This window comes from Elephas maximus, chromosome X, assembly GCF_024166365.1.
Source record: "Elephas maximus indicus isolate mEleMax1 chromosome X, mEleMax1 primary haplotype, whole genome shotgun sequence".
In the NCBI taxonomy this organism is placed as follows: Eukaryota; Metazoa; Chordata; class Mammalia; order Proboscidea; family Elephantidae; genus Elephas; species Elephas maximus.
Window position 1 is genome coordinate 84,516,376 of NC_064846.1, and position 22,521 is coordinate 84,538,896.

Sequence of the window (22,521 nt, forward strand, 5' to 3'; positions counted from 1 at the left end):
GGGGGCTTTCATGTTGCTGTGATGCTGGAAGCTATTCCACCAGTATTCAGGTAACAGCAGGGTCACCCATGAAGGACAGGTTTCATCTGAGCTTCCAAACTAAGACAGACTAGGAAGAAGTACCCAGCAATCTACTTCTGAAAAGCATTAGCCAGTGAAAACCTTATGAATAGCAGTGGAACATTGATGATATAGTGCTGGAAGATGAGCCCCCCAGGATGGAAGGCACTTAAAAGATGACTGGGGAAGAGACACCTCCTCAAAGTACAGTTGACCTTAATGACGTGGATGGGGTAAAGCTTTCGGGACCTTCATTTGCTGATGTGGTACTACTCAAAATGAGAAGAAACAGCTCCAAACATCCATTAATAATCAGGACCTGGATTGTACGAAGTATGAATCCAGAAAAATTGGAAATCGTCAAAAATGAAATGGAACACATAAACATAGATATCCTAGGAATTAGTGAGCTAAAATGGAGTGGTATTGGCCATTTTTTTTTATTAACTTTTATTAAGCTTCAAGTGAATGTTTACAAATCCAATCGGTCTGTCACATATAAGTTTACATGCATCTTACTCCATACTCCCACCTGCTCTCCCCCATTGAGTCAACCCTTTCAGTCTCTCCTTTCGTGACAATTTTGCCAGCTTCCCTCTCTCTCTATCCTCCCATTCCCCCTCCAGACAAGAGTTGCCAACACAATTTCAAGTGTCCACCTGATATAATTAGCTCACTCTTCATCAGCATCTCTCTCCCACCCGCTGACCAGTCCCTTTCATGTCTGATGAATTGTCTTCGGGGATGGTATCTGTCCTGTGCGAACAGAAGGTCTGGGGACCATGGCTGCCGGGATGCCTCTAGTCTCAGTCAGACCATTAAATATGGTCTTTTTATGAGAATTTGGGGTCTGCATCCCACTGATCTCCTGTTCCCTCAGGAGTTCTCTGTTGTGCTCCCTGTCAGGGCAGTCATCGATTGTGGCCGGGCACCAAGTAGTTCTTCTGGTTTCAGGATGATGTAGGTCTCTGGTTCATGTGGCCCTTTCTGTCTCTTGGGCTCTTAGTTGTCGTGTGACCTTGGTGTTCTTCATTTTCCTTTCCTCCAGGTGGAATGAGACCAATTGATGCATCTTAGATGGCCGCTTGTTAGCATTTAAGACCCCAGATGCCACATTTCAAAGTGGGATGCCAAATGTTTTCATAATAGAATTATTTTGCCAATTGACTTAGACGTCCCCTCAAACCATGTTCCCCAGACCCCCGCCCTTGTTCCGCTGACCTTTGAAGCATTCATTTTATCCCGGAAACTTCATTGCTTTTGATCCAGTCCAATTGAGCTGACCTTCCATGTATTGAGTGTTGTCTTTCCCTTCACCTAAAGCAGTTCTTATCTACTGATTAATCAATAAAAAACCCTCTCCCTCCCTCCCTCCCTCCCCCCTTCGTAACCACAAAAGTATGTGTTCTTCTCAGTTTTTACTATTTCTCAAGATCTTATAATAGTGGTCTTATACAATATTTGTCCTTTTGCCTCTGACTCATTTCGCTCAGCATAATGCCTTCCAGGTTCCTCCATGTTATGAAATGTTTCACAGATTCGTCACTGTTCTTTATCGATGCGTAGTATTCCATTGTGTGAATATACCACAATTTATTTAACCATTCATCCGTAGATGGGCACCTTGGTTGCTTCCAGCTTTTTGCTATTGTAAACAGAGCTGCAATAAACGTGGGTGTGCATATATCTGTTTGTGTGAAGGCTCTTTGTTTCTCTAGGGTATATTCCGAGGAGTGGGATTTCTGGGTTGTATGGTAGTTCTATTTCTAACTGTTTAAGATAACGCCAGATAGATTTCCAAAGTGTTTGTACCATTCTACATTCCCACCAGCAGTGTATAAGAGTTCCAATCTCTCCGCAGCCTCTCCAGCATTTATTCTTTTGTGTTTTTTGGATTAATGCCAGCCTTGTTGGAGTGAGATGGAATCTCATCGTAGTTTTAATTGGTATTTCTCTAATGGCTAATGATCGAGAGCATTTTCTCATGTATCTGTTGGCTGCCTGAATATCTTCTTTAGTGAAATGTGTGTTCATATCCTTTGCCCACTTCTTGATTGGGTTTTTGTCTTTTTGTGGTTGAGTTTTGACAGAATCATGTAGATTTTAGAGATCAGGCGCTGGTCTGAGATGTCATAGCTGAAAATTCTTTCCCAGTCTGTAGGTGGTCTTTTACTCTTTTGGTGAAGTCTTTAGATGAGCATAGGTGTTTGATTTTTAGGAGCTCCCAGTTATCGGGTTTCTCTTCATCATTTTTGGTAATGTTTTGTATTCTGTTTATGCCTTGTATTAGGGCTCCTAGGGTTGCCCCAATTTTTTCTTCCATGATCTTTATCGTTTTACTCTTTATGTTTAGGTCTCTGATCCACTTGGAGTTAGTTTTTGTGCATGGTGTGAGGTATGGGTCCTGTTTCATTTTTTTCAAATGGATATCCAGTTATGCCAGCACCATTTGTTAAAAAGACTTTTCCCGACTTAACTGACACTGGGCCTTTGTCAAATATCAGCTGCTCATACGTGGATGGATTTATATCTGTGTTCTCAATTCTGTTCCATTGGTTTATGTGCCTGTTGTTGTACCAGTACCAGGCTGTTTTGACTACTGTGGCTGTATAATAGCTTCTGAAATCAGGTAGAGTGAGGTCTCCCACTTCTTTTTCAGTAATGCTTTGCTTATCCCGGGCTTCTTTCCCTTCCATATGAAGTTGGTGATTTGTTTCCCTATCACATTAAAAAATGACATTGGAATTTGGATCGGAAGTGCGTTATATGTATAGATGGCTTTTGGTAGAATAGACATTTTTACTATGTTAAGTCTTCCTATCCATGAGCAAGGTATGTTTTTCCACTTAAGTATGTCCTTTTGAATTTCTTGTAGTAGAGCTTTGCAGTTTTCTTTGTATAGGTATTTTACATCCTTGGTAAGATTTATTCCTAAGCATTTTATCTTCTTGGTGGCTACTGTGAATGCTATTGCTTTGGTTATTTCCTCTTCGGTGTTCTTTTTCTTGATGTAGAGGAATCCAAGTGATTTTTGTATGTTTATTTGATAACCTTAGACTCTGCCAAACTCTTCTATTAGTTTCAGTAGTTTTCTGGAGGATTCCTTAGGGTTTTCTGTGTATAAGATCATGTCATCTGCAAATAGTGATAACTTTACTTCCTCCTTGCCAAGCCGGATAGCTTTTATTTCTTTGTCTAGCCTAATTGCCCTGGCTAGGACTTCAAGCACGATGTTGAATAAGAGCGGTGATAAAGGGCATCCTTGTCTGGTTCCCGTTCTCAAGGGAAATGCTTTCAGGTTCTCTCCATTTAGAGTGATATTGGCTGTTGCATAGATGCCCTTTATTTTGTTGAGGAATTTTCCTTCAATTCCTATTTTGGTAAGAGTTTTTATCATAAATGGGTGTTGGACTTTGTCAAATGCCTTTTCTGCATCAATTGATAAGATTATGTGGTTTTTGTCTTTTGTTTTATTTATGTGATGGATTACATTAATGGTTTTTCTGATATTAAACCAGCCTTGCATACCTGGTATAAATCCCACTTGATCGTGGTGAATTATTTTTTTAATGTGTTGTTGGATTCTATTGGCTAGAACTTTGTTGAGGATTTTTGCATCTATGTTCATGAGGGATATAGGTCTATAATTTTCTTTTTTTGTAATGTCTTTACCTGGTTTTGGTATCAGGGAGATGGTGGCTTCATAGAATGAGTTGGGTAGTATTCCGTCATTTTCTATGCTTTGAAATACCTTTAGTAGTAGTGGTGTTAACTTTTCTCTGAAAGTTTGGTAGAACTCTGCAGTGAAGCCGTCCGGGCCAGGGCTTTTTTTTGTTGGAAGTTTTTTGATTACCGTTTCAATCTCTTTTTTTTGTTATGGGTCTATTTAGTTGTTCTACTTCTAATGTGTTAGTTTAGGTAGGTAATGTTTTTCCAGGAATTCATCCATTTCTTCTAGGTTTTCAAATTTGTTAGAGTACAATTTTTTGTAGTAATCGGAAATGATTCTTTTAATTTCATTTGGTTCTGTTGTGATGTGGTCCTTCTCGTTTCTTATTCGGGCTATTTGTTTCCTTTCCTGTATTTCTTTAGTCAGTCTAGCCAATGGTTTATCAATTTTGTTAATTTTTTCAAAGAACCAGCTTTTGGCTTTGTTAATTCTTTCAATTGTTTTTCTGTTCTCTAATTCATTTAGTTCAGCTCTAATTTTTATTGTTTTCTTCTGGTGCCTGATGGATTCTTTTGTTGCTCACTTTCTATTTGTTCAAGTTGTAGGGACAGTTCTCTGCTTTTGGCTCTTTCTTCTTTTTGTATTTGTACATTTATTGATATAAATTGGCCTCTGAGCACTGCTTTTGCTGTGTCCCAGAGGTTTTGATAGGAAGTATTTTCATTCTCGTTGCGTTCTATGAATTTCCTTATTCCCTCCTTGATGTCTTCTATAGCCCAGTCTTTTTTCAGGAGAGTATTGTTCAGTTTCTAAGAATTTGATTTCTTTTCCCTAGTTTTTCTGTTATTGATTTCTAGTTTTATTGCCTTGTGGTCTGAGAAGATGCTTTGTAATATTTTGATGTTTTGGATTCTGCAAAGGTTTGTTTTATGACCTAATATGTGGTCTCTTCTAGAGAATGTTCCATGTGCGCTAGAAAAAAAAGTATACTTTGCAGCAGTTGGGTGGAGTGTTCTGTATAAGTCAATGAGGTCAAGTTGGTTGATTGTTGTAAGTAGGTCTTCCGTGTCTCTATTGAGCTTCTTACTGGATGTCCTGTCCTTCTCCGAAAGTGGTGTGTTGAAGTCTCCTACTATAATTGTGGAGGTGTCTATCTCACTTTTCAGTTCTGTTAAAATTTGATTTATGTATCTTGCAGCCCTGTCATTGGGTGCATAAATATTTAATATGGTTATATCTTCCTGGTCAATTGTCCCTTTTATCATTGTGTAGTGTCCTTCTTTATCCTTTGTGGTGGATTTAAGTTTAAAGTCTATTTTGTCAGAAATTAATATTGCTACTCCTCTTCTTTTTTGCTTATTGTTTGCTTGATATATTTTTTCCATCCTCTGAGTTTTAGTTTGTTTGTGTCTCTAAGTCTAAGGTGTGTCTCTTGTAGGCAGCTTATAGAGGGATCGTGTTTCTTTATCCAGTCTGAGACTCTCTGTCTCTTTATTGGTTGCACCACCTTTTATCTTATAAGAGATAAAAGGAAAGGGAAGCAAGCAGAGAGTTGGGGACCTCATACCACCAAGAAATCAGCACTGGGAGCAGAGCACATCATTTAGACCTGAGGTTCCTGCGCTGAGATGCCCCCAGATCAAGGGATGACTGATACATCACAAGGACCTTCCTCCAGAGCTGAAAGAGAGAGAAAGCCTTCCTCTGGAGATAGCATCCTGAATTCAGACTTCTAGCGTATTGAACTGTGAGAGAATAAACTTCTTTGTTAAAGCCATTCACTTGTGTTATATCTGTTATAGCAGCACTAGATGACTAAGATAGTGTGGGTCAATAATTTAGGCCTGTAATCACATAAGCTCTGCTGGTATTGGCTTTGGTTTATGCTGCTTTTGGTTTGATTAGTCCAATCATGAGCAACCCAATTCCAATATTGGATGAATACTATTTGGGGGCAGTTTTTAAATGAAACTTGATTAGCAGCAGCCCATTGATCTGTTTGTTTTATGGCATTAATTAATATTAGTGCTTTTTGTCTAATATGAGGTAAAAGTTGACCCATAGCTGTTATAACATACTGATGAATCACAAACAGTATCATAGTCTGGTTTAGCTGGAAGAGGTGTTGCTAGCAGTGGTAGACAGAGGGTGAGAAGCACTAACCCTAGTGGTAATGTCGGTGAGAGTATTTACAGAGCTTACCAACTGGAATAACAAGAAGCAAGGTTCCCTTTGCCCCCAATCTGACTTTTGTGGTGTATCTCCCTGTGAGGTGCATGTGTTTCCAGACATAACTGGTTAGTAATAAGGTGTAGATTATCAGAGTCAGAATAATTCACTAATGTGTATGTGGTTGACACTGGCAATATAAATGAGCCAAAGATATTGACCCCTAGGTTATTTATTTTTTCATAACAGGTCAGGACCCACTAACTCAAAAGCCCACTGGTTCCAAACTCAAATTTTTCTGCATCTTATTGTTTTAAATATATCCCAAACAAGTATATTTTTAGGCATTTTATAGCATGCCTGTTTTGCATAACCGCAGTAACTGCATTTGACATCTGCTAGCCATAGATAAGATAAACCCTGGAGCTATAAAAGACCCCAAGCCTGCTGCTGCTCTTTGGAGTTTTCTGACCTAAAGACTTACTGCTGTGTTGCTAAGTGACATCACATAGACACAAAAGCCCTCTTTCTGATCTCCCTCTCCCATGGGAGTCACTTTGCCCTGTATCCCTTCATACTTCCTCTTCCCCACCACTTGCCTTTGGAAGGTCTCATGCTGTGATCTGTGATGAACTTCCTGTGCATGGAAACATGTCAGTGCCACAAGCTTATGGTGTATTATTGCCACCTCATGGCCAGATTTTTTTAAATCAACTCCAAAACCCCTCAAACTCATTACAGGTATGGCCTCTGCAGGTACAGGAAAGACACCTCAACAGTATAAAAAAAAATAGGGAGGGTGAAAGTTGGAAGTCATTAGCAACCAGTAGTAAAGGATCTGGGAATCACCCAGATTCCTGGTCTGGGGATGATAAATTCTATCTCTTTGGTGTTTAGAGCAGGGTCCACTTTGTTCCACAGTACCTTTAAAGGAGCAAAACATGTAAGCGAGAGTTTTTTTCTCTCCATATGGTGGTGGGCTATTTTCCTGGCTTACACTGGATGATAACAGGACCCAGGCTGAAGATGGTCCCAGAAACAATTGTGCATATGAGACCTTCAAAGTTGAGGGAAAAATTGTCAGGCTCTGGATTTTCTATAAGGGAGAAAAGAAACATGAAAGTACAAAGTGGTTGCTTCTTTGCTGTGAGAGGCAATATCAGGGTTCCCATGTCTGTGAAAACAGGTAATTTCATTATGTTGAACATTGGAGTACGCACCAGCAAGGGTCACAGAATCTCTATCGGTGATCTCCTAGCTTGTAATGCATTTAAATATAGTGTGGTTATACCATAGGGACATGAGTTTAGCATGATTAGGACTATTAGGAGCAATTTTGTCTACTTGGATGACCCCTGTTTTCTCAATAGTCCCTGCTTTAAAGCCTTATTGTGGCCTTCTATAATACTGGGGGCTGTAGGGTGTTACAGAAGGTGGAATGCCCAGGCGATATTATTTTGTAATGTCCATTGTTGTGTCTGCTTTGCAATGAAGTGAGAGCTCGATCTGTTTGTATAACTTGTTGAAACCTCAAGGGCTATAAGTGTTGTTGTTTAAGTACTCTATAAAATTAACGGAGGTTGGCACTTTGCATGGGTAGCCAGAAGGAAATCACTACAGGTATCTACCACTGTTAATACATATTTAGTGGTTCTTGCCACTGCAGGGAGAGGCTCAATGAATTACAGTGCAGCCCTTACCCTCTGTGAACTTATGCCCACGTACAATAGGACCAACAAGTGTATTTTTGGCATATAGGTACTGCCTACTGGCTTTGTGTAAATGTCTTTCTGTCAGACCAGCTCCTTTACTGACTATTTTTGTAGCCCCATGATGCTCAAATATCTCACCTTTTATGTACTCATCAGTAGAAGGGGTAGGGTGGTTTATGCATAGTCCTGGAGCCATTCCCCTTTCCTTAGCTGCTTTGATGGTTTGGTTATTTTGTCAGCTTTGCCATCATATCATGCTTCAACCATGTCTTGGTTAGTGTGCACTGAAGTGTGGAATACCAGTACGGGAAGAGTAAGATCAGTTCAGCAATTTCCCCCATCTTCCAAATATCTTGACCTTGTATTTTCCAGCATTTGCCGGAGTCCCAACCAAGTAGTTAGTCCATTAGCCACCGAGAAAGTTGTTAAAGATATGAACTATAGGAAAATATTTTTCAAAAGCATACTGTATTGCTAGGAGTATTGCACACAATTCAGCTCATGTGGACATTGGGGTATTTGAATAGGGGTGATAGGCTGTGGCTGTCCATTGTCTGGCTTCCTTATATTCTGTGCTCTCCCCATTGGTAAGTTTTTATTGTTTTGAAAGTGCCAACCATTCTCCCTCTGGTCCTCATTGTGCAATGAGTGGGAGGTGTTTCTGGGGGCTTTGGTACCTTAAACTCAGTTGTAAGATATATGGCTATAAGGAGTTGTGATATTCTAGTAGGGCCAGGTTTGACTCGGTTCTGCAAATACCATTTTCACTTTAATAAGGAGACCATTATTGCAGTCCCAATGTTATAGGGGGCTTTTTCCATTACCCAAGACATGACTGAATCTTGGTATATAGGGTAATTTTATGTGGCCCAGTAAAGGCTTTAGTTTTAATGAGTACTGAGTGAGTATGCCAGTAAGGATTGTTTCTCCAATAGCAAATATCCTTGAGCTTAATCTGGGAGCTGTTTACATCAGAAGCCCATAGACCATTTTTTACCTGTTCATTTGTTTCAGAGGCTCCAAGAGGCAAATATAGGGGTGGCCTAGCACCTAGTTTTAAATCTTGCCCTTGAAGCACTTGTGGCAGAACCAATGTGATTACCTCTTTAAATCTCTCCAGAGCCTGTTGTTGTTCAGGTCCCCATTGAAAATGGAGGATTTATAGGTGACTCGATAAGGACCAGTACGTACTGGAGGTAAGGAATGTATTGACACCCGAATTAAAATATTCCCACCACACGTTGGGCCTCTTTTACCAATATGGGTGCATGGAGTTACAGGAGCTTATCTTTAATTTCCATTAATTCATTCTCTGAGTTTCAAACATAACTCCAAAATTTCACAGACTGTGAGGGGCCTTGTAGCTTGGGTAGGGTGACATTCCATTCCATTTCAGGGAGGTGTTTACTCACGTTTGTGTTGGCTTTTAGAACAGTCTTGGTCAGGTCAGTTACAAGAATATCACCGATATAATGCCAAAGCTGCATTCTTGGTAGGAACGTCAGACAGGAATCTAAGTCTTTCCTGAAAAGCCCATGCACAATCACAGGGCTATTTACTCAGGCAACTGAGTAAAGACATAGTCTGGTCTTCAAAGATAAATGTGAATTGTCGTTGATTTTGTTTTGAAATTTTCACTGAATAGAACAGTTTAGCCAAATCAATAACCCCAAACCAATTACCCATGTTATTTTTAATATCATTCACCAGACGACAATATCTGGCAGTGGTTCTGTAATAAAAGGAAAAGGCTTGTTTAGTTTTCTGCAGCCTAAAATATTGTTGCTAGTTGCCATAAGTCAATTCCAACTCATGGTGACCCCATGTGTACAGAGTAGAACTGTTCCGTAGGGTTTTCAGGGCTGTGACCTTTCAGAAGCAGGTCAGCTAGAGTAGTGGAAATAGAACAATCAGAACAGAAATAATGAGAATGTTCACGCATTGTGAAAAATGTAACCAATGTCACTGAACAACTTGTGCAAAAAATGTTGAATGGGGACCTAATACGCCTTATAAACCTTCAAAAATACAATTAAAAAGTTTCTTTTAAAAGAAGATCTGTCTCCTAAGGCACCTCTGAGTGGGCTCAAACTGCCAACTTCTGGCTAGTAACCAAGTGCTTAACCATTTGTGCCACCCAGGGATACTCTATAGCCTATAAAAACCAAACCAAACCTGTTGGTGTTGCATTGATTCTGACTCATAGCAACTCTATAGGACAGAGTAGAACTGCCCCATAGGGTTTTCAAGGAGCAGCTGGTGGATTTGAACTGCCAACAGTTTGATTAGCAGCTGAATGCTTTACCACTGCGCCAGTAGAGCTCCCTATAGCCTGTACCAAAACCAAACCAAATCCATTGCTGTCGAGTCAATTCTGACTCATGGTGACCCTATAGGACAGAGAAGAACTGCCCCATACAGTTTCCAAGAACCAGCTGGTGGATTCGAACTGCCAACCTTTTGGTTAGTAGCCGTACTCCTTAACCACTACACCACCAGGGTTTCCCTATAGTCTATAACCTATAGTCTATAACCTATAGTCAGCTGCAATTCATTGATGGTTCACCTAGGGGCAGGCTACATTGGGGAGTTAAAACGTAAAATTGTGGGGAATAGGACTTCTTCTTTGACTAAGTTGTTTATGATAGGCCATAATCCTTCAGTTCCTTGCCTTAACCAGTACTGTGGCATATTTACCACTGACACCAGTTCCCAATGGGTGGTGCCCATCAATAACATAAAAGCTTTAGGCTTGTTCCATGAAATTACCTGCTGTTTGAGCAGGTCCATTCCAATAAAAGGATAAAAAGATAATCCCGAGGGGAAAAAACCAAAACAGAAGCTTTTTTTTTTTTTTTTTTAGCAAAAACTGGGCCAATTTTAATAGGTAGATGAATGAATTCCTTAATAAATCCGTCTCCCAAGCCTGTGACATCTTGGCTGGGAGGTCCTTTTAAGCAATAAGTGATACCTGGAATAAGGGAGATTTGTATATACATGTTCAACAGAGTCCGAGATTATTGTGCGTGTGTGTGTGTGTGTGTGTGTGTTTTGGAGCCCAAACCACAGTTAGTGTGGTGAAAGGGTAATTGTCTGCCAGCAGGGGGTCTGCTTTTGTGACCACCTGATCCTTATGTGGGAGAGGGTCCCTTGCCATTGGCAGATATCAGGGGCAGGCAGAAAAGGGAAGGCTGTCTCAGATGATGAAGTCTTCCGTGGATTTGGCACAATCGTTAAGCACTTGGCTGCTAACCAAAAAGTCAGTGGTTTGAACTGACCAGTGGTTCTGCAGGAGAAAAAACCTGGTGATCTGCTCCCATAAAGATTACAGCCTAGGAAACCCTAAGGGGGCAGTTCTATTCTGTCCTATAAGGTCACTGTAAGTCAGAATCAACTCGACAGCACACAGCAACAGCAACAAGAGTTAAGTATTGAAATTGCTCTACTGATTTACCAGAAATCATTCAATCTGTGACCCCCTTGTCCCTTAGGGTACAATATAACCTGTCTTGTTCATCTTAAGGTTCATGCTTAAGAAGTGGCCTGGCTATAGGTGGTTTGGTTGGATTAGAAGGGGAAGGCATAACTGTTGATTACAATTTTTGTTTAGGGTATTGCTTGTGGAATTAACAAGTAACAATTGACTGATTACTTTCATGGGTTTTTATTAATTTTAGGGCATTTATGGCTTCTTGAATTATTTTAGCATTAGTCATGGTACTCAACTCAACCTTCTCCAGATTTGCTAAGTTATCATATCATATCATCTGTTGCCGGATAATCCCACTCTAACATCCTTAGCTGACAGAGGAGATTGTTGGTTTCAGCTAATGTTTATTGTTGACAGTCTGCCTGGGCCTTTATGAGACACCCTTCCAAGGTCAGTTCCCACACCACTTGTGTGGGGTCTTTTAGCTGGGATGCCATCTTTCTGTCCCTAACTATGGTAATAAATTGATTAATTTTAGCTACTGTCAGGTGGAGCTCAATCCTGGTCAAACACATTCTATGTAGCCAGGCAGCCCCTTTTTTAATTTGGTTCCTTGGCAAGGTACTTAAGGAGACACTGAACCTCTGGGTGAGACAGGGAATGTGTTTTCTCCTCTAAAGGAGAACCTTCTCTAAAGAAGAACCTACCCTTCCTCCTTGTCCCTACCCTTTTGCCTTTTCAGTTTTTATTACTTTACAGGTGGTTACTGATAAGGCAGAAAGTAAATTATCTCAGTCATTATGGTGATACCATGCAACCTCGTCCTCTGGAGAGTCCCAATCTACTTCCTTAGATTACTTCCCACGGTCTCATTTCTCTCAGGAGTTTCAGCTCCTACCTCATCTCCAGGAGCAAAGCCATGAGCAAAGCCCAAAAAGCATCTTGTGGTTTGGAGCACTCCTTTGGCAGGCAGTGACCTCCTCTGGAGTCTTGGGAAGGGCAAGAATATAAACTTTCTTCCCTTTAGTAACTGTAAGTATTGCTTTTGCCAGCTTGACTCCATATCTTTCCAGGGAGGGTCTAGAATGACTATATTCACAGAGTGTCACAACATAAGAGACATGCTAGCTGTTTACAAAGACAACTCCCCCAACTCTGCTTACAACACCAACCTCAGCCCAACTTCTCTGTCTTATAGGCTCATTTACCTGAAATAGCAATCCTGAAGAATGAGGATGCCCACTTCTCTCAGAGTACCCCAAATCACTGGTTCAGCCATGGGAAACTACTCTCACTATAGCTTTTTATTGGGCCGGGGCTGCCCAACCTTTATACAGAGGCATGCACTCCTCCCTTCTTTCTATTTAGGCCACAAGTCTTAGTGGGGGAGCCAAGTTCATTCTTCTGTCCTCAAGAAGTTCAGTGCCTCTGACCTCAAAATTCAGTTCTAATGGCATGGGTTTAGCAAATACTGGCACTACTGTTTGCCCAGGCTATTGGGGAACAGAGGGAGATCACAAACAATATAGAGTGTAGTTTGGCAAAGAGCAATGCCATGCCAAACTGTCACAGAGGTTTTTCAAATTTTAAGACCCAACCACTTAAGGTCATCCAGGATTGATTTGCCAATTCATTGTCCTACTAACTGAGTAGACCCCATACCAATTTATCAATGATTACTGAAATCTCATCCTCATTGCCACTTGTGGTAAATTTGAGGACTTGGAGGTTGATCAAAGAGAGGAAAATGGTGGGCAGTAGTATACGGTAGTATATGACTACTTTTTTTTATTGGGCAGCACTTGGACAGGATTGCATGAGAATGGAAGTTACTCCAAGCAAGACAACTTCCAGAGACAACAACACAAGACTACGATCCAGAAGGGGCATAGTGCAAGGAACCTCCCAGAGGAGAAAGGGAAATCAAAGAATGGGCTTGCATGCCTAGATGATGTTGCTGAGCAGTAACATGGGGAGTCTCTGGTCAGAGATCTCCTAAGGACCTCAGTGGTTTGAAGTCTTCTAGAGATACAGGGTTTGTGTTATCTATGATTAGCAGACACTGGGTGTATTTTCACTTGATATATAATTTAGATAGGCTCTAAGGGGCTAAAAGAATACCTATTTGGAATATGATTAAAGTAAATGGAAATATGAGAATTTAAGTTTGACACTGGTAGGCTTTGGGCTAATGATGTAACCTGCTGTGAAGAAGTATATAACATGGAAATTTTAGGGCAATAAACAGGGGCCATCTCTGAAGTGATAGAAAAAAAAATCAAAGAACTCTCTTCCTAAAGTGTCCACTAAAGAAAATATGATGGTGGTATCAAATAATCAAGAAAAATATTCTATTGTATTTAGTGCCTTTTATTTGAAAAAGTAGAGAAGCGTGTAATTAAAAATCCATCAAAAGGTTAAAATAAAAATATCAGTTGCTTAGACAGAAATATTGCATCTACCTATAAGACTCAGTTATGCAGAATATTGCCATTTGTAATATGGCCAGTCAAGTGAATTGTTGTCGTACTTTTAAAAAGAGAAAGTAGGAAGTCTCTGAATTTCCTGTTTTATTTTGAAGTTTTCATAATTCACTCAGATGTAGTCATAGTAGTGATTTTTTTTTTAGAATCACATATTTAATCACTTAAGTTAAAAATAAAAGTCCAATCCCTGAGATCCTTCCATGCTATATAATTAAAAAAAAAAAAAAACTACATCATTATCAGACTGAATGAGTGGAGAATTGTGAGTTTTATAAGTATGGCACAGGCTATCCTCATAAGAAACAGAAAAATAGAAACCAAAAAGTCAACCAAATCACAAGTACGAATTACGATTTTATTGTGAAGCACTGCTTCCCTAATAGTAAGAGCTATTTCTACTAACCAGAGCAGAAGAACATAAACCAGTCATAAAACAGAAGAATGAGAAGAATAAAATTTCTTGTAAAAACACACTTCACTGATTTTACAAAGAGTTAATATAATAATAAAAAAAAAAACCTCTAGCAAGATAGACAAAGGAGAGAAAGAAGACAAATCACCAATATCTGGAATGAAACAGATGATATTAATTCCAATCTCCCAACCATCAAATGATAATAAGGAATACAAACAACCTTACACTAAAATATGTGACAACTTCTAAGAAATTGACAAATTCCTTGAAAGCCATGAACTGTCACAACTCAAATAAGATTAGGACTCTCCTCCCAATATGGCAGGATAGGCCATTAGCGCCTCCATCCCCTGACAACAACTAAAGAAAAAAGAAGTAAAATAATACAGTAAATAATACGGTGGAACAGACAGATTCTGAAATCTGGAAACCAGCTCAAGAGACAAAGCACCTGGATAAAAGGAGAATGAAGTACAAGCCAGCAGACAAGGTAGGGAAGCTTTTTTATCACAAGGGAATGTCTCCTGCCCAACCCCCATGGCAGTGAGGCCGAAGTTCCCAGACATAGACCATGAACCACAAAATGTAAACTGTGAGCTGCTCTCTCTTGGCTCAAGAAAATGGCAAAAGAACTTACCTTTTGCTGATGGTCTGCTTGGTGTCATATTTTTCATAGCTGTCTGGTGGCAGCAAAAAAAGCTGCAGAGAAATCATTTACCCCTCCCTTCCAGGAAAAACTGAGGAAAAAAAATTGCTTCTGCCTTCAGCCTCCATGAAACAAAAGAGACCTATTTAAATTCAATGATTATATGACAGTAGGTATCCTAGACCTCTGAAAAGAACCTGCCCCTGAGACCCTAAACTATTTAAAAAAATGGTGGATTAGAAAGCAGATGAAATCCATCTATAACTCATGAAATGCATATTTGGTCTATTAAGGGGCCAGGGAGGTGGAGGTGGAAATGATAACCTGTGTTCCCTGAACAGCCAGCTGTCACCAAACGTGCCTCTTCTCCACCAATGCATGGGGGTCCCGCAGTTCTTAAAAAAAAGTTGTGATCAGTGGTGCCATGAAAGGTCAAGTCAATTTGTGAGATAAGGCCACTTCATAGCTCTGAGTCAGTGCCTGTAAAACCAAAGAGTTAGGCCATCCTCTAGTGAAATTTATGGGGAGAAAGAAGTAAGAAGAGAGACAGAGAGAAAAACCTACACATAATCACAATCCATTGGGTAGGAGAAGAATCTGGGTTCCAGAAATACCCACGTAGTACATTCAGATGCCTCAGAGTCAACAAAAAATTATAAGACATTCAAAAAAGAAAACACTGCCTTCAAGTTGATTACCAACTCATAGCCACCCTACAGGACAGAGCAGAACTGCACCAATAGAGTTTCCAAGGAGAGTCTAGTGGATTCAAACTGCTGACCACCAGGGTTTCCAAGACATACAAGAAAACAGGAAATGATGACCTAATTGAAACAACAATACAGAGACACAAATAAGCCCAATAAAAATCCAGATACTGGGGATGTGGGGCCAAGATGGCAGAATAGCCAGAAGCTTCCTGTGATCCTTCTTACACCAAAGACTAAAAAAAACAAGTGAAACGATTATATTTATGATAAGCCAGGAGCCCTGAACATCAAAGGCAAAGTTAGAAAATGGACTGAGTGGCAGGGGGAGGGAGAGATGGTTCAGAAGCAGAGAGGAGTTACCAGACCGGAATTGCCAGGATCCCTCAGGCACCATTCACAGGAGAGGCTTCAGTGGGCTGGTAGTAACATTCAGCCACAGTTTCCTCAGAGAGAAACAGCCAGCTGCAAAGCCTACTCACACCTCCAGAACCAGGGAAGGACAGTGTTCTTGGCAAAAGCTACGTACTTGCATGTATTTTACCACACCCCCAGACCCCAAGCTGGCTTCAGTGACTATTGATTTTCCTGTGCCTGAGATAGGCCATGTTGAGCACCTAGAGCCATCCTCCTGGCCTTGGAGTAGGAATAAATTCACAACTGTGGAAAAGATAATTTGCCAGCTCCACTAACTGGGAAAGCTCAGGACAGAAGCAGCTCTGTGATTAGAGTACCAAACAGGGAGGGACAACAGAAAATACAGAGAGAATTGTTGAAGATTTATTGGCAGAAAATTTCCCTGATATCATGAAAGATGAGAAGATATCTATCCAAGATGCCTGTAGAACTCCACATAAGGTAGATTCTAAAAGAAAGTCACCAAGACATATTATACTCAAACTCGCCAAAACCAAAGATAAAGAGAGAATTTTAAGAGTAGCTAGGGATAAATGAAAAATCACCTACAAAGGTGAATCAATAAGAATAAGCTCAGACTACTCAGCAGAAACCATGCTGGCAAGAAGGCGATGGAATGACTTATATAAAGCATTGAAGGAAAAACATTGCCAGCCAAGAATCATATATCCAGCAAAACTGTCTCTCAGCTATGAAGGTGAAATTAGGACATTTCCAAATAAACAGAAGTTTAGAGAATTCATAAAAACCAAGCCAAACCTACAAGAAATACTACATGGAGTTCGTTGGTTAGAAGATCAATAATATCACCTACCAACCCAGACAGCAAAATCACAAAAATAAATCAAGATTAAAAAAAAAACAAAAACATTCACAACAGAGAAACAGCGATGTTATTGAGTAAAAGAAGACAACATTAAAACAATAAAGAGGGACTAAGAAATGTAGTCATAGATCTTTCATATGGAGAGGAAGACAAGGTGATAAAAAGAAATAAAAGATAGGATTAAACCTAGAAAAACAGGGGTAAATATTAAGGTAACCACAAAGAAGGCAAACTATCCTACACTTCAAAATAAAATAGAACAAAAAAAAAGACCCAGAAGAAATAAAATCAACAAACAACGAATAAGAGGAAATGACAAGATACAAAGATAAACTACTTAGCACAAAAAATTAAGTGGGAAAAAGAAACTATCAACAACACACACACAAAAAAAGACATCAAAATGACAGCACTAAACTCATACCTATCTATAACTATGCTGAATGGAAATGAACTAAATGCACCAATAAAGAGACAGAGAGTGGCAGAACGGATTAAAAAACACGATCCGCCTACATGCAGTCTACAAGAGACACACTTTAGACAAAGAGACACAAACAAACTAAAACTCAAAGGATGGAAAAAATATATCAAGCAAACAACAATTGAAAAAGAGCAGGAGTGATGGTATTAATTTCCAACAAAATAGAATTTAAAGTTAAATCCATCAGAAAGGATAAGGAATGACACTATGTAATGACTAAAGGGACAATATACCAGGACAATATAACCATATTAAATATTTATACACCCAAGGACAGGACTCCAAGACACATAAAACAAACTCTAACAGCATTGAAAAGTGAGATAGACAGCACCACAATTATAGCAGAAGACTTCAACACACCACTTTCCGTGAAGGACAGGACATCCAGAAAGAAGCTCAATAAAGACACGGAAGATCTCAATGCCACAAGCAACCAACTTGATCTTATACACATATACAGAACACTCCACCCAACAGCAGCCAAGTATACTTTCTTTTCTAGTACACATGGAACGTTCTCTAGAATAGACCACATATTAGGTCATAAAGAAAGCCTTTGCAGAATCCAAAACATTGAAATATTACAAGGCATCTTCTCTGACCATAAGTCTGTAGAAGTAGAAATCAAAAATGGGAAAAGAAATCAAACACTTAGAAACTGAACAATACCCTGTTCAAAAACGACTGGGTCATAGGAGATATTAAGGATGGCATAAAGAAATTCATACAAGCAAATGAGAATGAAAACACTTCCTGTCAGAACCTTTGGGACACAGCAAAAGCAGTGTTCGGAGGTCAATTTATATTAATAAATGCACACATACAAAAAGAAGAAAGGGCCAAAAATGAAAGAATTATCCCTACAACTTGAACAAATAGAAAGAGAGCAACAAAAGAAACCTGCAGGCACTAGAAGAAAGCAAATAATTAAAACTAGAGCAGAATTAAATGAAATAGAAAACAGAAAAACAATTGAAAGAGTTAACAAGACCAAAAGCTGATTCTTTGAAAAAAATGATAAACCATTGGCCAAACTGAGAAAAGAAAAACCGGAGAGGAAGCAAATAACCCAAATAAGAAATGAGATGGGGAATATTACAACAGACCCAACTGAAATTAAAAGAATCATATCCAATTACTATGAAAAATTATACTTTAACAAATTTGAAAACCTAGAAGAAATGGGTGAATTCCTAGAAGCACACTACCTACATAAACTAACACAGACATAGAGCAACTAAATAAACCCATACCAAAAGAAGAGATTGAAAAGGTAATAAAAAATAAAATCCCAACAACAACAAAAAGCCCTGGCCCAGACGGCTTCACTGCAGAGTTCTACCAAACTTTCAGAGAAGAGTTAACACCACTACTACTAAAGGTATTTTAGAGCATAGAAAAGGACTGACTACTTCCAAACTCATTCTATGATGGCAGCATATCCCTGATACGAAACCAGGTAAGGACTCCACGAAAAAAGAAAATTACAGACCTCTATTCCTCATGAACTTAGATGCAAAAATCCTCAAAATTCTAGCCAATAGAATTCAATAACATATCCAAAAAAATTTAAAATTCACCATGACCATGTGGAGTTCATACTAAGTATGCAGGGATGGTTCAACATTAGAGAAACAACTAATGTAATCCATCATATAAATAAAACAAAAGACAAAAACCACATGATTTTATCAATTGATGCAGAAAAGGCATTTGACAAAATTCAACACTCATTCATGATAAAAACTCTCAGCAAAATAGGAATAGAAGGAAAATTCCTCAATATAATAAAGGGTATTCATACAAAGTCAACAGCCAACATCATCCTAAACAGAGAAAGTTTGAAAGCATTCCCCTTGAGATCAGGAGCCAGACAAGGATGCCCTTTATCACTAGTCTTATTCAACATTGTGCTGGAGGTCCTCGCCAGATCAATTAGGCTAGATTAAGAAACACAGGGCATCCGGATTGGCAAGGAAGAAGTAAAAGTATCTCTATTTGCAGATGACATGATCTTATACACAGAAAACCCTAAAGAACCCTCAAGAAAACTACTGAAACTAGTAGAAGAGTTCAGCAGAGCATCAGGATACAAAATAAACATACAAAAATCGGTTGGATTCCTCTACACCAACAAAAATAATATCAAGGAGGAAATCACCAAATCAATACCATTTCAGTAGCCCACAAGAAGATAAAATACTTAGGAATAAATCTTACCAGAGACGTATAAGGCCTATATAAAGAAAACTGCCAGACACTACTGCAAGAAACCAAGAGACCTACATACCTCGCTCATGTATAGGAAGACATAATATTGTAAATATATGTATTCTACCAAAAACAATGTATAGATACAATGCAATTCCAATTCAGGTTCCGACATTTGTAATGAGATGGAGAAACAAATCACCAACTTCATATGGAAGGGAACGAGGCCCTGGAGAAGTATAGCATTACTGAAAACCAAAAAAAGTGGGAGACCTCACAGTACCTAATTTTAAAACATATTATACCTTCACAGTCGAATGCCTTTACATAGTCAATAAAACACAGGTAAATATCCTTCTGGTATTCTCTGCTTTCAGCCAGACTCCATCTGACATCAGCAATGCTATCCCTGGTTCCACATATTTCTAAAACCGGCCTGAATTTCTGGCAGTTCCTTTTCGATATACTGCTGAGGCGTTTTTGAATGATCTTCAGCAAAATTTTGCTTGAGTGTGATATTAATGATATTGTTCTATAATTTCCACGTTCAGTTGGATCACCTTTCTTGGGAATAGGCATAAATATGGATCTCTACCAGTCAGTTGGCCAGGAACCTGTCATCCGTATTTCTTGGGATAGACGGGTGAGCACCTCCAGTGCTGCATCTGTTTGTTGAAACATCTCAATTGATATTCCATCAATTCTTGGAGCCTTGTTTTTTGCCAGTGCCTTCAGAGCAGCTTGGAATTCTTTCAGTACCATTGGTTCCTGATCATATGCCATCTCTTGAAATGGTTGAACATCGACTAATTCTTTTTGGTATAATGACTCTGTGTATTCCTTCCACCTTCTTTTGATGTTTCCTGCGTCATTTAATATTTTCCCCATAGAATCCTTCATTATTGCAACTCGGGGCTTCAATTTTTTTTTAATTCTTTCAGCTTGAGAAACGTCGAGTGTGTTCTTCCCTTTTGGTTTTCCATCTCCAGCTCTTTGCATATGTCATTATAATACTTTGTCTTCTCAGGATGCCCTTTGAAATCTTCTGTTCAGTTCTTTTGCTTCATCAATTCTTCCTTTCACTCTAGGTGCTCGAAGTTCGAGAGCAAATTTCAGAATCTCCTCTGACATCCATCTTGGTCTTTCTTTCTTGTCTTTTCAATGACCTCCTGCTTTCTTCATGAATGATGTCCTTGATGTCATTCCACAACTCATCTTGTCTTCGGTCACTAGTGTTCAACTCATCAAATCTATTCTTGAGATAGTTTCTAAATTCAGGTGGGATATACTCAAGGTCATATTTTGGCTCTCGTGGACTTGTTCTGATTTTCTTCAGTTTCAGCTTGAACTTGCATACGAGCAATTGATGGTCTGTTCCACAGTCGGCCCCTGGCTTTGTTCTGACTGATGATATTGAGCTTTTCCGTTGTCTATTTCCACACATGTAGTCAATTTGATTTTTGTGTGTTCCATCTGGTGAGGTCCATGTATATAGTCACCGTTTATGTTGGTGAAAGAAGGTGTTTGCGATAAAGAAGTCGTTGGTCTTGCAAAATTCTATCATTCGATCTCCGGTATTGTTTCTATCACCAAGGCCATATTTTCCAACTACTGATCCTTCTTCTTTGTTTCCAACTTTCGTATTCCAATCGCCAGTAATTATCAATGCAACTTGACTGCTTGTTTGATCAATTTCAGACTGCAGCAGCTAATAAAAATCTTCTATTTCTTCATCTTTGGCCCTAGTGGTTGGTGCATAAATTTGAATAATAGTCGTATTAACTGGTCTTTCTTGTAGGCGTATGGATATTTTCCTGTCACTGACAGCGTTGTACTTCAGGATAGATCTTGAAACGTTCTTTTTGACGATGAGTGCAACACCATTCCTCTTCGAGTTGTCATTCCCAGCATAGTAGACTATATGATTGTCAGATTCAAAATGGCCAATACCAGTCCATTTCAGCTTACTAATGCCTAGGATATCGATGTTTATGTGTTCCATTACATTTTTGATGCTTTCCAATTTTCCTAGATTCATACTTCATACATTCCAGGTTCCGATTATTAATGGATGTTTGCAGCTGTTTCTTCTCATTTTGAGTAGTGCAATCAGCAAATGAAGGTCCCGAAAGCTTTACTCCATTCACGTCATTAAGGTCGACTCTACATGGACTGCCAAAAGAACAAACCAATCTGTCTTGGAAGAAGTACTCCGAGAATGCTCCTTGTAAGCAAGAATGGAGAGACTGCGTCTTACATGCTTTAGACATGTTGTCAGGAGAGATCAGTCCCTGGAGAAGGACATCATGCTCGGCAAAGTACAGGGTCAGCGGAAAAGAGGAAGACCCTCAATGAGGTGGATTGACACAGTGGCTGCAACAATGAGCTCAAGCATAAGAACCATTTTCAGGATGGTTATGTTGTGCATTAGGTTACTATGAGTCGGAACCAACTCGATGGCACTTAACAACAATAGTATACCTTCACAGTGGTCAAAAGAGCCTGGCACTAGCACAACAACAGATACATAGACTAATGGAACAGAATTGAGAATCTAGACACAAATCCATCCACACATGAGCAGCTGATATTTGACAAAGGCCCAAAGTCAATTAAATGGGGAAAAGACAAGGTTTTTAACAAATGGTACTGGCATAGCTTGATATCCATCTGCAAAAAAAGGAAACAAGACCCATACATCACACCATGCACAAAAACTAACTCAAAATGGATCAAAGACCTAAATATAAAATCTAAAATGATAAAGATCATGGAAGAAAAAAATATGACTATGCTAGGATCTCTAATACATGACATAAACAGTATACAAAACATTATTAAAAATGCAGAAGAGAAACTAGATACCTGGGAGCTCCTAAAAATCAAACGCCTATGCTCCACCAAGGACTTCACCAAAAGAGTAAAAAGATTACCTACAGACTGGGAAAAAGTTTTCAGCTATGACATTTCCGATCGGCATCTTATCTCTTAAATCTACATGATACTGCAAAAACTCAACAACTAAAAGACAAATAACCTAGTTAGCAAATGGGCAAAGGATATGAACAGGTACTTCGCTAAAGAAGACATTCAGGTGGCTAGCAGATACATGAGGAAATACTCGCGTACATTAGTCATTAGAAAAAAGAAAATCAAAACTACAATGAGATTCCATCTCACTCCAACATGGCTGTCATTAATCAAAAAAAAAAACAAATAATAAATGTTGGAGAGGTCGTGGAGAGACTGGAACACTTATACACTGCTGTTGGGAATGTAAAATGG

The 22,521-nt window shown here is 39.2% G+C and overlaps 1 pseudogene; it reads right to left on the minus strand.

Moving 5' to 3' along the window:
- LOC126068740 (threonine--tRNA ligase 1, cytoplasmic-like) overlaps positions 1–22,521 on the minus strand; it is a 40,520-nt pseudogene that overhangs the window by 12,869 nt on the left and 5,130 nt on the right.